Source organism: Dendrobates tinctorius, unplaced genomic scaffold (assembly GCF_039654945.1).
Source record: "Dendrobates tinctorius isolate UK_male_01 unplaced genomic scaffold, ASM3965494v1 ptg000128l, whole genome shotgun sequence".
In the NCBI taxonomy this organism is placed as follows: domain Eukaryota; kingdom Metazoa; phylum Chordata; class Amphibia; order Anura; family Dendrobatidae; genus Dendrobates; species Dendrobates tinctorius.
Genome location: NW_027361796.1, coordinates 9,729,719 through 9,744,100, shown reverse-complemented (window position 1 = coordinate 9,744,100; position 14,382 = coordinate 9,729,719).

The window sequence follows — 14,382 nt, the reverse complement described above, 5'->3', positions numbered from 1 at the left end:
CCCGGCAGGCCGGCACAGCCCCCCGGCAGGCCGGCACAGCCCCCCGGAGCCTGCACAGACCACCGGCAGGCCGGCACAGCCCCCCGGCAGGCCGGCACAGACCACCGGCAGGCCGGCACAGCCCCCCGGCAGGCCGGCACAGCCCACCGGAGCCTGCACAGTCCACCGGCAGGCCGTCACAGCCCCCCGGCAGGCCGGCACAGACCACCGGAGCCTGCACAGACCCCCTGGCAGGCCGGCACAGCCCCCCGAAAGGCCCGTACAGACCCCAGAGAGGCTGTACAAGGCAAAAACAGGGTTTTTCTTATTCCGATACCGGAAGTCCCATAGACTTGAATGGGACTTCCGGTATCGGAATCGGCGATACCGATACTTTTTTTTAAGATCGGCCGATCCATTCCGATCCGATACTTTGAAGTATCGGACGGTATCGCTCAACTCTAGTTATAAACTTCTGTGAAGCACCTGTGGGTTCAAGGTGCGCAATACACATCTAGATAAGGTCCCAAAGGGGTCTAGTTTCCAAGATGGTGTCATTAGTGGGGGTTTCCACTGTTTAGGCACATCAGGGGCTCTTCAAAAAGGACATGGCGTCCATTAATTATTCCAGCATATTTTATTTACATTCAAAAAGTCAAATGGCCCTCCTTCCCTTCCAAGCCTTGCCGGGTGCCTAAACAGTAGACTTCCCCCACGCATGGGGTATAGGCATGCTCAGGAGAAATTGCAAAACAAAATGTATGGTCCATTTTCTCCAGTTACCCTTGCAAAAGAAAAAAAATAGGCGTAAAGGAAAATTTTTGTGAAAGAAAAGTAAACGTTTATTTTTTCTTCCACATTCCAAAAATTCCTGTGAAACACCTGAATGGTTATTAAAATTCTTGAAAGTGCTTTTGAGCACCTTGAGGGGTGCAGTTTTTAGAATGGTGTCAATTTTGGGTATCTCCTTTCATATAGACCCCTCAAAGTGACTTCAAATGTGAGGTGGTCCCTAAAAAAATGGTTTTGTAAAATTTGTTGAAAAATTGCTGGTCAACTTTTGACTCTTATAACTTCCTACCAAAAAAAATTGGTTCCAAAATTGTAATGATGTAAAGTAGATATGTGTAAAATGTTATTTATTAACTATTTTGTACGATATGACTCTGTGTTAAGTGCATAAAAATTAAAAGTTTGAAAATTTTCTACTATTTTCTCTTGTTGTTTCTCTGTGGCTCTATTGTTTGGCCCACGCTTCAGCACATCTCAGTGCATAGTGATATACAGTACACTGTGGAGTTTTTTTCTTGCACTATTCGTTGCACCTTTGCATACGCTTTGCATATATTTTTTTGCACCATTTTTGCACCTTTTGCATATATTTTTGCACTATTTGCATATTACATACACTTCTTCCATGGAAACATTTATTGTTTTTGCAATATTTGCACTTTATGCACTTTGCCTGCTAAGCTATTGGCTATTTACCTGGGCTCATATACCTAATCTGCAACAAGCCCTTGAGGAATGGATATCTATGATACATGAGTATATGTTGCTTAGATACATTATTTTAATTTTTTTGGTCGCATATATATATATATATATATATATATATACTCAACATATAACAGCGGTTTAATTGCCTTTTTTATGCACTAATATATTCTATTTCATGTTGTTGTGCCAATTTTTATAATAAAGGCTATTTTATTAAGCATCTTTTATTAAGTATTTTTTACGTATTTTTATCCCTTTCACTTTTTATATTGCATATTTATGATTTCTGTCAGGTTGTTCATCTTCAGTTAGGTCTCTAATCGTCAAAAGCTTCGTCTAGCAAGGAACACAACTTAACCTGGAAAAGCGCCAATTTTAACTCCCTTTCAGAAGTCGGAAAAGTATAGCTGTGATGTGCAAGATAGACCATGTGTTACGAGTGGCGGAAGGCACTAAATAAAAAATAAATGAAGTGCCTTCGCCACTCGGGGTCCACCGTGCAGCAGGTGGTATAACCGCTGCTAGAGTGGCAGAGCACTGAGGCGATAACGTGCACGGGGTTAACTGCACCCTAAGTGCACAGGAGCGAGCTCTGATATGCTCACAGAGCTGCAGACAAAAGTATACAAAAATACGCTGAGTCTGTTCTGGGACACAGACTAACAGCGAAACTGTCACGGTAATTAGAGTCACAGAAGTAGCCTTTAGGCAGCAGGACTACTCCCTCTAGACCTACCGTTAAATAGGACAGGAGGCGTCGCAACTGCAGACGTCGGAGAACTGCAATCGCAGCGCGGTGTGAACAGAGCCACAGAGGAGACACCACAATGTCGTTGGCGCGATGCAGGACACTAGCTGCTGAGAGGTATAGCTGGAGCGTGCTGGCGCTAGCGCTGCTACTGGCGGCTGCCCAATCACTCACACAATCGTAATATCAGAGGGAAGGGGTTTCATAATAAGTCAATCACCAGTCCAAGCATCCATCACCATACATACAGCAGCAGTATGAAAATACTAGCGCATGGCATAGCGGCCATGCGCACTTTTTATAGCGTACGGGATCTGCCAGAAATCTCCAGAGCTCTGAGCTAAGCCAAAGGAATCAGGAGCAGGACCTGAGCACCTGACTCCTGACCTCCAATGGGAGCTCATTCCAGGAGCATGCTCAGAAGCTGGCTGAAAGGACTTAGCCTCTGAAGACAAATTTGAGGATCTGGATCTCTGCTAAGAATGGCAGGACACAGAATCCTAACATTACCCCCCCTCTTAAGGCCCCCTCCTCCCCGAGCCCTCCGGGCGAATACCCTGTGCCCTACGGTGGTACAGGGCTCAAACTCGTCCGAGGGCGAGCTTGGTGTCCAGGTAGGGGTTGCCGTAACCCGAGACACCTGGAAGGCATCAGAGGAACCGAGGTCACCAGGTTTCAAGAGGGACACTTGGGAGAAAGTAGGAGCGGGAGTGACAGAGGCACGCTGCCGCGTGCCAGCAGATGTCACTACCCTCTGTCTAGGAGGGTTAGGCTGAGCACATAAGGTGCAAGCCTGAATTAATTTTTTGATATCTCGAGCTCTATGGGGCCACCAATACGCTCCAGCCAAGAGCTTCGAGACTTGCATGTAGGCCCGGTGGTGAGACGCATTGGAGTCATACGCCCAGGTGAGTACCTGAGCCCTAAGATGAGGAGAGACAAAGGTCTCGACAACCGGCTCAGACTCAGACCATTGCGGGGAGCTGGCTTCCGTAGAAACCGCACATACGTGGTGACAACCGCAAACTGATTCCTGGTCCGAGTCTGTATTAAAATCGGTACGAGACACCTCCATGGGCTCAGGGGGTAAGACCTCTGGCTCAGGTGGCTCCAGAGGCTCAAAAAATTTGGGAAGCAGAGTACCCTTCCGTTTTGAATGAGCACACTCCAAGCCGTGCTCCGAAAAACGGAGGTCAATACGCGAGGAGATGGAAATCAACTCTTCCAAGGTAGTAGGAATCTCTCTAGTAGAAAGAGCGTCTTTGACGTGCTTCACCAACCCTCTCCAAAAGACAGGGATAAGGGCCCTATCAGCCCACTCCAACTCGGATGCCAGTGTGCATACTGGCACACCGAGAGGGATCCCTGAGAGAGTGCGAGTAGCTGTAGGGAGGTGTCGTGCATGACCCGTGGACCTAGGAAAACCTGCTTGATGGCCATCAGCAGGTGCGCTGCAGTTCGTATATCGGGATCACCACGTTCCCATAACGGCGTAGCCCATTCTAGATCCTTGCCCGACAGTAGGGATATAATGAACGCCACTTTGGCCCGTTCCGTAGGGAATTGTGCAGCCAGCAGCTCCAGATGGATCGAGCACTGGCTGATAAAACCCCTGCAGGAGGCGCCATCCCCGGAGAACTTATCTGGCAACGGGAGGTGGGTAACTGTCGGCGCAAGGCTAGACTTGGACAAGCGCGCTACTGCATCCGTTAACGCCTGTACGGCAGCATCTGTAGCTTGTGCAGCTGAGAGAGACTTCTCAAGAGCGGCCACCCGGTCGTGGAGCTGCTTAACGCATTGCAACAGTTGCTGCAGATCTGCCATCTCCAGCCAGACCCTGGCACTAGTATTATGTTACGAGTGGCAGAAGGCACTAAATAAAAAATAAATGAAGTGCCTTCGCCACTCGGGGTCCACCGTGCGGCAGGTGGTATAACCGCTGCTAGAGTGGCAGAGCACTGAGGCGATAACGTGCACTGGGTTAACTGCACCCTAAGTGCACAGGAGCAAGCTCTGATATGCTCACAGAGCTGCAGACAAAGGTATACAAAAATATGCTGAGTCTGTTCTGGGGCACAGACTAACAGCGAAACTGTCACGGTAATTAGAGTCACAGAAGTAGTCTTTAGACAGCAGGACTACTCCCTCTAGACCTACCGTTAAAGAAGACAGGAGGCGTCGCAACTGCAGACGCCGGAGAACTGCAATCGCAGCGCGGTGTGAACAGAGCCACAGAGGAGACACCGCAATGTCGTTGGCGCGATGCAGGACGCTAGCTGCTGAGAGGTATAGCTGGAGCGCGCTGGCGCTAGCGCTGCTACTGGCGGCTGCCCAATCACTCACACAATCGTAATATTAGAGGGAAGGGGTTTCATAATAAGTCAGTCACCAGTCCAAGCATCCATCACAATACAAACAGCAGCAGTATGAAAATACTAGTGCATGGCATAGCGGCCATGCACACTTTTTATAGCGTACGGGACCTGCCAGAAATCTCCAGAGCTCTGAGCTAAGCCAATGGAATCAGGAGCAGGACCTGAGCACCTGACTCCTGACCTCCAATGGGAGCTCATTCCAGGAGCATGCTCAGAAGCTGGCTGAAAGGACTTAGCCTCTGGAGACAAATGTGAGGATCTGGATCTCTGCATAAGAATGACAGGACACAGATTCCTAACACCATGAGGCAGAGAAGTCAGATGTTCCGGGGTCAGTTCCAAAAGTGCACAAAGAAAACCAAGGGGAAAACCAAAGGCATAAGTCAGGTCACAGTCCGTAGTCAAAATACCAAGAAATAACAGATCAAAGCAAAAGGACAAGATGAAGTAATAGTCAGAACACGGTCCAAAGGGTCAGGCAGAGGAACATCAGAACTCATCAAAACAGAAATCAGGCAAATACTTACCAAAAAGCACAAACTACATCTGGCAGGGATCAGAGAAAGACAGCTCAGTTAGGTAGCTGGACAATCTCCAGAACAGAGAACACCTGGAGAAAACCCAGTACCCCCAAGTCACAGATTGAAAGGCTGATCTGTTAATCAAGGTACTGAAAGCTCAGCACACCCATCAAAAGATTGGACAGCTGAGCTGTCAATAAAAACACTGACAACTCAGTATGACCCAGATTCCTTAGGGTAGCAAAACAGTCATGCCCTGAGTGGTGGAATTGTGACAGTACCCCATCTTTTGGAGGGCCACCGGACCCCAGGTTTTCCAGGAGACCTGTAATGGAAGGCCATGACTAAATGATCAGCATTTACTGCTCGAGCAGGGACCCAAATCTCTCCAATGAATGAGGTACTGGAGGGAATTATGGACTTTCTGAGAGTCAACAATCTTTTGCACTTCAAGCTCAAAATTTTTACTGACAGAAACTGGTGGAGGTGGAGATGAAGGAGACAAATCTGAACAGACCAATTTCTTTTTAAGTAGTAACTCCAGGACAACCAGAATTCATCCTTGAGAATTCACCAAAGTGAGGATGAAAACTATAATTACAAAAAATAGTGAGGTTCTAGTAAACTGGTTAAACTGACTATTAAAGATGAACTCAGCAAGAGGTAAGAATGAGGACTAGTCCTCCTGCTGAACCACAAAAGAGCACTTAAGAATTGGAGCAGACATAAAGCACTGTTAAGTTATTAAAGGTCGCAATGGCATCCAACGACCAATCTTTAACTGCCTTTGCAGTTGAAATCAGGAAGAGTTTTAATGATCTGTGACAAACCACTAATACATTTTCTATAGTATTTGGCGAATCTTAAAAAAACTCTGTAGCGCTTTAAGGTTGCGAGGTTGAACCAAATTCAATTATAGCCTGCACCTTTCTAGGATCTATCTTTATCATTTTAAACCTTTCAGCAGATACAATGAACCCCAGAAATGATACTTCTTGAACAGAGAAAGTATAGTTTTCTAATTTTGCAAACAAAAATTTTTCCCTGAGTTTATGTAAAACATAGCGAACATGCTCTTAGTGTGAACTCAGGTCAGATGAACAAATTACAATGTGATCAATGTATACGACAATAAACCTTTCAATAATGTTATGAAAAATGTCATTCATAAAGATCTGAAAGATGGCAGGTGCATTGGTTAAACTAAAAGGCATGACCAGATTCTCAAATAGACCCTCAGATGTTAAAAACGCTGTCTTCCATTCATCTCCCTTCCAAATGCGTATCCGATTATTATCCCCTCTATGATCAAGTTTAAATAACCAATTAGCCCCACTAATCTAATTATATAGGTCAGGGATGAGTGTAATCAGGTAAGTATTAGAGTTGAGCGAAACGGGTCGAAAAAATTCAAAAGTCGCCGACTTTTGGCAAAGTCGGGTTTCATGAAACGAAACCCGACCCTAGGATGAGGTCGGCCACGAGGTCGGCGACTTACGCACCAAAGTCGCATTTCAAAAGTTTGTTTTGCGCTCTTTTTCAGCCAATCAGGATCCACGGACACTGTGGGCAACGTGATGACATAGGCACGGGTCACCACCATCTTTCAGAAGGGCATGCAAGTGATTGGCTTGCTTTGGTGGGCGTCACAGGGGGTATAAAAGGGCGTGCACGCCGACCGCCATCTTACTTCTGCCGATCTTAGTATAGGGAGAGGTTGCTGCTGATTCTGTAGGGAGAGCGTTAGGCAGGGAAGAAGACAAAAAAACTGCTTCTGCTGCTAGCGATTTGGCCTGCACAACACACAAGTCACTGTGTGTGCAGTGCAAGGGGAGGTGTAACAACCCTGCTGGCATCACTACATGGTCTCCCATCCCCCGCACACCAACTTACTTTCTGCTTCAAGCCATGCTGTGAATACTGTCTGTTGCCAGCCCTGTGCTCCATGTGCTATGCCTCGTGTTTTCCTGCTTGCTCTCCATGTTTCCTGACTGTGCGTATAGGGGGGCGGCGCCTGAACTCTCTGGTTCTTATGCAGTCAGGGTGCACCTGGGTAATCTGTCCCTGACCAATCACCTGGAGCCCTTGACTATTTAGTTTCACCACTCCCACTGTAACATTGCCTGTGCAATGTCTAAACTCAGTTAGCTCCTTGCTGCTGAGCCAGCCAGGCCCTGTCTTGCCTTCTCTGAAGGCTCTTACTGCATTCTCTTGTGTCTTGGTACCTTGCCTAGCATTTCTCTGTCCGCCTGCCAGGTGGCAGAATATCCTGGCCCTTGAGTCTTGGTCCTTGTGTCTTTATGTCTCTGTCTGAACTCAGTCTTTCCTTTGTCTATCAGTCTCCCTTTCTCCTTGTCCGTGGCTCCCTTCCTTGCTGTGTTTTTCCTTGTGTCCTCCCAGTCTGTGCATCTGCACTCTAGCCGCTCTGTCTGCACGGCTCCTGCTGCCGCTGCAGAACCTCTTGCTGCAGCTTCTCTCCACAGACCTTGTGGCTCAGCTTTGCTCCATTCCTGCTGCCACTGCAGAACCCCTTGCTGCAGCTTCTCTCCACGGACCTTGTGGTTCTGCTTTGCTCCAGTCCTGCTGCTGCAGAACCCCTTGCTGCAGCTTCTCTCCACAGACCTTGTGGTTCTGCTTTGCTCCAGTCCTGCTGCTGCTGCAGAACCTCTTGCTGCAGCTTCTCTCCACAGACCTTGTGGTTCTGCTTTGCTCCATTCCTGCTGCGGAACCTCTTGATGCAGCTTCTCTCCACAGACCTTGTGGTTCAGCTTTGCTCTACTCCTGCTGCCGCTGCAGAACCTCTTTCTGCAGCTTCTCTCTCCACTCCTGCCTTCACCTGCACCTCCTGTGTGAACAGGTCCAAACCTGTTCCTTCTTATTTCACTCTTGCCTGCCTGCATCCATACATACCTGCACCTCCTGTGTGAACAGGTCCAAACCCGTTCCTTCATATTTCACTCCTGCCTGCCTGCATCCATACCTGCTGTGTGAACAGGTCCCTACCTGTTCCTTCTCAAGCCGTGCCCGCCTGTCCTGTGTCTCAAGCCGTGCCCGCCTGTCCTGTGTCTCAAGCCGTGCCCGCCTGTCCTGTGTCTCAAGCCGTGCCCGCCTGTCCTGTGTCTCAAGCCGTGCCCGCCTGTCCTGTGTCTCAAGCCGTGCCCGCCTGTCCTGTGTCTCAAGCCGTGCCCGCCTGTCCTGTGTCTCAAGCCGTGCCCGCCTGTCCTGTGTCTCAAGCCGTGCCCGCCTGTCCTGTGTCTCAAGCCGTGCCCGCCTGTCCAGTGTCTCCAAGCCACGCCCGCTTGCCCAGTGTCTCCAAGCCACGCCTGCTTGCCCTGTATCTGTCGTACCTTCTTGCCCTGTGTCTCAGTCTGCCTGTCAGTCACATCTGTCCAAGTGACTTGTCTCCAAGTGGGATCAGCAGCCACAGCCAGACACCGCCCTGGAGTGGCACCCGACAGCTATCTGCCGCACAAGCCTGACCTCACCATCAGAGGCTCCAGTGAAGACCAGGGTAGCTGTTGCAGTCACGCCCCTTCCAGGGTAGTCTGGTCTGTGGCACAGTGGGGCCACAACCCCCGGCTCGCGCCATTCAGCCAAGGCGCGAGCGTGACAGGAGGCTATATTGTGGTGTATCAGTGGTGTTGGTTGTTGGGCTGCCTTCTAAGGCTTCCTGACACGCTGGCATTGCTGTTTACCCACTGCTCCGCAAACTGCTTTTTTAAAAGCAATCCAATCTCCCTTATCCTCTCGTCACTTTGGTCACAGGCAGCTGTGCCATCGAGCGTGTCACATAGCGCTCAGATATCAGTGGGCCGCACACAATCCACAAGTGTCCAGTGTCCAAAAGTGTACGCAGAGATTCAAAATCTCCATTATCCTCTCGTCACTTTGGTCACAGGCAGCTGTGCCATCGAGCGTGTCACATAGCGCTCAGATATCAGTGGGCCGCACACAATTCACAAGTGTCCAGTGTCCAAAAGTGTACGCAGAGATTCAAAATCTCCATTATCCTCTCGTCACTTTGGTCACAGGCAGCTGTGCCATCGAGCGTGTCACATAGCGCTCAGATATCAGTGGGCCGCACACAATCCACAAGTGCCCACTGTCCACAAGTGTACGCAGAGATTCAAAATCTCCATTATCCTCTCGTCACTTTGGTCACAGGCAGCTGTGCCATCGAGCGTGTCACATAGCGCTCAGATATCAGTGGGCCGCACACAATCCACAAGTGTCCAGTGTCCAAAAGTGTACGCAGAGATTCAAAATCTCCATTATCCTCTCGTCACTTTGGTCACAGGCAGCTGTGCCATCGAGCGTGTCACATAGCGCTCAGATATCAGTGGGCCGCACACAATCCACAAGTGTCCACTGTCCACAAGTGTACGCAGAGATTCAAAATCTCCATTATCCCCTCGTCACTTTGGTCACAGGCAGCTGTGCCATCGAGCGTGTCACATAGCGCTCAGATATCAGTGGGCCGCACACAATCCACAAGTGTCCACTGTCCACAAGTGTACGCAGAGATTCAAAATCTCCATTATCCTCTCGTCACTTTGGTCACAGGCAGCTGTGCCATCGAGCGTGTCACATAGCGCTCAGATATCAGTGGGCCGCACACAATCCACAAGTGTCCAGTGTCCAAAAGTGTACGCAGAGATTCAAAATCTCCATTATCCTCTCGTCACTTTGGTCACAGGCAGCTGTGCCATCGAGCGTGTCACATAGCGCTCAGATATCAGTGGGCCGCACACAATCCACAAGTGTCCACTGTCCAAAAGTGTACGCAGAGATTCAAAATCTCCATTATCCTCTCGTCACTTTCACTTTGGTCACAGGCAGCTGTACCATCGAGCGTGTCACATAGCGCTCAGATATCAGTGGGCCGCACACAATCCACAAGTGTCCACTGTCCACAAGTGTACGCAGAGATTAAAAATCTCCATTATCCTCTCGTCACTTTGGTCACAGGCAGCTGTGCCATCGAGCGTGTCACATAGCGCTCAGATATCAGTGGGCCGCACACAATCCACAAGTGTCCACTGTCCACAAGTGTACGCAGAGATTCAAAATCTCCATTATCCTCTCGTCACTTTGGTCACAGGCAGCTGTGCCATCGAGCGTGTCACATAGCGCTCAGATATCAGTGGGCCGCACACAATCCACAAGTGTCCAGTGTCCAAAAGTATACGCAGAGATTCAAAATCTCCATTATCCTCTTGTCACTTTGGTCACAGGCAGCTGTGCCATCGAGCGTGTCACATAGCGCTCAGATATCAGTGGGCCGCACACAATCCACAAGTGTCCACTGTCCACAAGTGTACGCAGAGATTCAAAATCTCCATTATCCTCTCGTCACTTTGGTCACAGGCAGCTGTGCCATCGAGCGTGTCACATAGCGCTCAGATATCAGTGGGCCGCACACAATCCACAAGTGTCCAGTGTCCAAAAGTGTACGCAGAGATTCAAAATCTCCATTATCCTCTCGTCACTTTGGTCACAGGCAGCTGTGCCATCGAGCGTGTCACATAGCGCTCAGATATCAGTGGGCCGCACACAATCCACAAGTGTCCATTGTCCAAAAGTGTAAGCAGAGATTCAAAATCTCCATTATCCTCTCGTCACTTTGGTCACAGGCAGCTGTGCCATCGAGCGTGTCACATAGCGCTCAGATATCAGTGGGCCGCACACAATCCACAAGTGTTCACTGTCCACAAGTGTACGCAGAGATTCAAAATCTCCATTATCCTCTCGTCACTTTGGTCACAGGCAGCTGTACCATCGAGCGTGTCACATAGCGCTCAGATATCAGTGGGCCGCACACAATCCACAAGTGTCCACTGTCCACAAGTGTACGCAGAGATTCAAAATCTCCATTATCCTCTCGTCACTTTGGTCACAGGCAGCTGTGCCATCGAGCGTGTCACATAGCGCTCAGATATCAGTGGGCCGCACACAATCCACAAGTGTCCACTGTCCACAAGTGTACGCAGAGATTCAAAATCTCCATTATCCTCTCGTCACTTTGGTCACAGGCAGCTGTGCCATCGAGCGTGTCACATAGCGCTCAGATATCAGTGGGCCGCACACAATCCACAAGTGTCCATTGTCCAAAAGTGTAAGCAGAGATTCAAAATCTCCATTATCCTCTCGTCACTTTGGTCACAGGCAGCTGTGCCATCGAGCGTGTCACATAGCGCTCAGATATCAGTGGGCCGCACACAATCCACAAGTGTCCAGTGTCCAAAAGTGTACGCAGAGATTCAAAATCTCCATTATCCTCTCGTCACTTTGGTCACAGGCAGCTGTGCCATCGAGCGTGTCACATAGCGCTCAGATATCAGTGGGCCGCACACAATCCACAAGTGTCCACTGTCCACAAGTGTACGCAGAGATTCAAAATCTCCATTATCCTCTCGTCACTTTGGTCACAGGCAGCTGTACCATCGAGCGTGTCACATAGCGCTCAGATATCAGTGGGCCGCACACAATCCACAAGTGTCCAGTGTCCAAAAGTGTACGCAGAGATTCAAAATCTCCATTATCCTCTCGTCACTTTGGTCACAGGCAGCTGTGCCATCGAGCGTGTCACATAGCGCTCAGATATCAGTGGGCCGCACACAATCCACAAGTGTCCACTGTCCACAAGTGTACGCAGAGATTCAAAATCTCCATTATCCTCTCGTCACTTTGGTCACAGGCAGCTGTGCCATCGAGCGTGTCACATAGCGCTCAGATATCAGTGGGCCGCACACAATCCACAAGTGTCCAGTGTCCAAAAGTGTACGCAGAGATTAAAAATCTCCATTATCCTCTCGTCACTTTGGTCACAGGCAGCTGTGCCATCGAGCGTGTCACATAGCGCTCAGATATCAGTGGGCCGCACACAGTCCACAAGTGTCCAGTGTCCAAAAGTGTACGCAGAGATTCAAAATCTCCATTATCCTCTCGTCACTTTGGTCACAGGCAGCTGTGCCATCGAGCGTGTCACATAGCGCTCAGATATCAGTGGGCCGCACACAATCCACAAGTGTCCACTGTCCACAAGTGTACGCAGAGATTCAAAATCTCCATTATCCTCTCGTCACTTTGGTCACAGGCAGCTGTGCCATCGAGCGTGTCACATAGCGCTCAGATATCAGTGGGCCGCACACAATCCACAAGTGTCCAGTGTCCAAAAGTGTACGCAGAGATTCAAAATCTCCATTATCCTCTCGTCACTTTGGTCACAGGCAGCTGTGCCATCGAGCGTGTCACATAGCGCTCAGATATCAGTGGGCCGCACACAATCCACAAGTGTCCAGTGTCCAAAAGTGTACGCAGAGATTCAAAATCTCCATTATCCTCTCGTCACTTTGGTCACAGGCAGCTGTGCCATCGAGCGTGTCACATAGCGCTCAGATATCAGTGGGCCGCACACAATCCACAAGTGTCCACTGTCCACAAGTGTACGCAGAGATTCAAAATCTCCATTATCCTCTCGTCACTTTGGTCACAGGCAGCTGTACCATCGAGCGTGTCACATAGCGTTCAGATATCAGTGGGCCGCACACAATCCACAAGTGTCCAGTGTCCAAAAGTGTACGCAGAGATTCAAAATCTCCATTATCCTCTCGTCACTTTGGTCACAGGCAGCTGTTCCATCGAGCGTGTCACATAGCGCTCAGATATCAGTGGGCCTCACACAATCCACAAGTGTCCACTGTCCACAAGTGTACGCAGAGATTCAAAATCTCCATTATCCTCTCGTCACTTTGGTGACAGGCAGCTGTGCCATCGAGCGTGTCACATAGCGCTCAGATATCAGTGGGCCGCACACAATCCACAAGTGTCCACTTTCCACAAGTGTACGCAGAGATTCAAAATCTCCATTATCCTCTCGTCACTTTGGTCACAGGCAGCTGTGCCATCGAGCGTGTCACATAGCGCTCAGATATCAGTGGGCCGTACACAATCCACAAGTGTCCACTGTCCAAAAGTGTACGCAGAGATTCAAAATCTCCATTATCCTCTCGTCACTTTGGTCACAGGCAGCTGTGCCATCGAGCGTGTCACATAGCGCTCAGATATCAGTGGGCCGCACACAATCCACAAGTGTCCACTGTCCACAAGTGTACGCAGAGATTCAAAATCTCCATTATCCTCTTGTCACTTTGGTCACAGGCAGCTGTGCCATCGAGCGTGTCACATAGCGCTCAGATATCAGTGGGCCGCACACAATCCACAAGTGTCCACTGTCCACAAGTGTACGCAGAGATTCAAAATCTCCATTATCCTCTCGTCACTTTGGTCACAGGCAGCTGTGCCATCGAGCGTGTCACATAGCGCTCAGATATCAGTGGGCTGCACACAATCCACAAGTGTCCAGTGTCCAAAAGTGTACGCAGAGATTCAAAATCTCCATTATCCTCTCGTCACTTTGGTCACAGGCAGCTGTGCCATCGAGCGTGTCACATAGCGCTCAGATATCAGTGGGCCGCACACAATCCACAAGTGTCCAGTGTCCAAAAGTGTACGCAGAGATTCAAAATCTCCATTATCCTCTCGTCACTTTGGTCACAGGCAGCTGTGCCATCGAGCGTGTCACATAGCGCTCAGATATCAGTGGGCCGCACACAATCCACAAGTGTCCAGTGTCCAAAAGTGTACGCAGAGATTCAAAATCTCCATTATCCTCTCGTCACTTTGGTCACAGGCAGCTGTGCCATCGAGCGTGTCACATAGCGCTCAGATATCAGTGGGCCGCACACAATCCACAAGTGTCCAGTGTCCAAAAGTGTACGCAGAGATTCAAAATCTCCATTATCCTCTCGTCACTTTGGTCACAGGCAGCTGTACCATCGAGCGTGTCACATAGCGCTCAGATATCAGTGGGCCGCACACAATCCACAAGTGTCCACTGTCCACAAGTGTATGCAGAGATTAAAAATCTCCATTATCCTCTCGTCACTTTGGTCACAGGCAGCTGTGCCATCGAGCGTGTCACATAGCGCTCAGATATCAGTGGGCCGCACACAATCCACAAGTGTCCACTGTCCACAAGTGTACGCAGAGATTCAAAATCTCCATTATCCTCTCGTCACTTTGGTCACAGGCAGCTGTGCCATCGAGCGTGTCACATAGCGCTCAGATATCAGTGGGCCGCACACAATCCACAAGTGTCCAGTGTCCAAAAGTGTACGCAGAGATTCAAAATCTCCATTATCCTCTCGTCACTTTGGTCACAGGCAGCTGTGCCATCGAGCGTGTCACATAGCGCTCA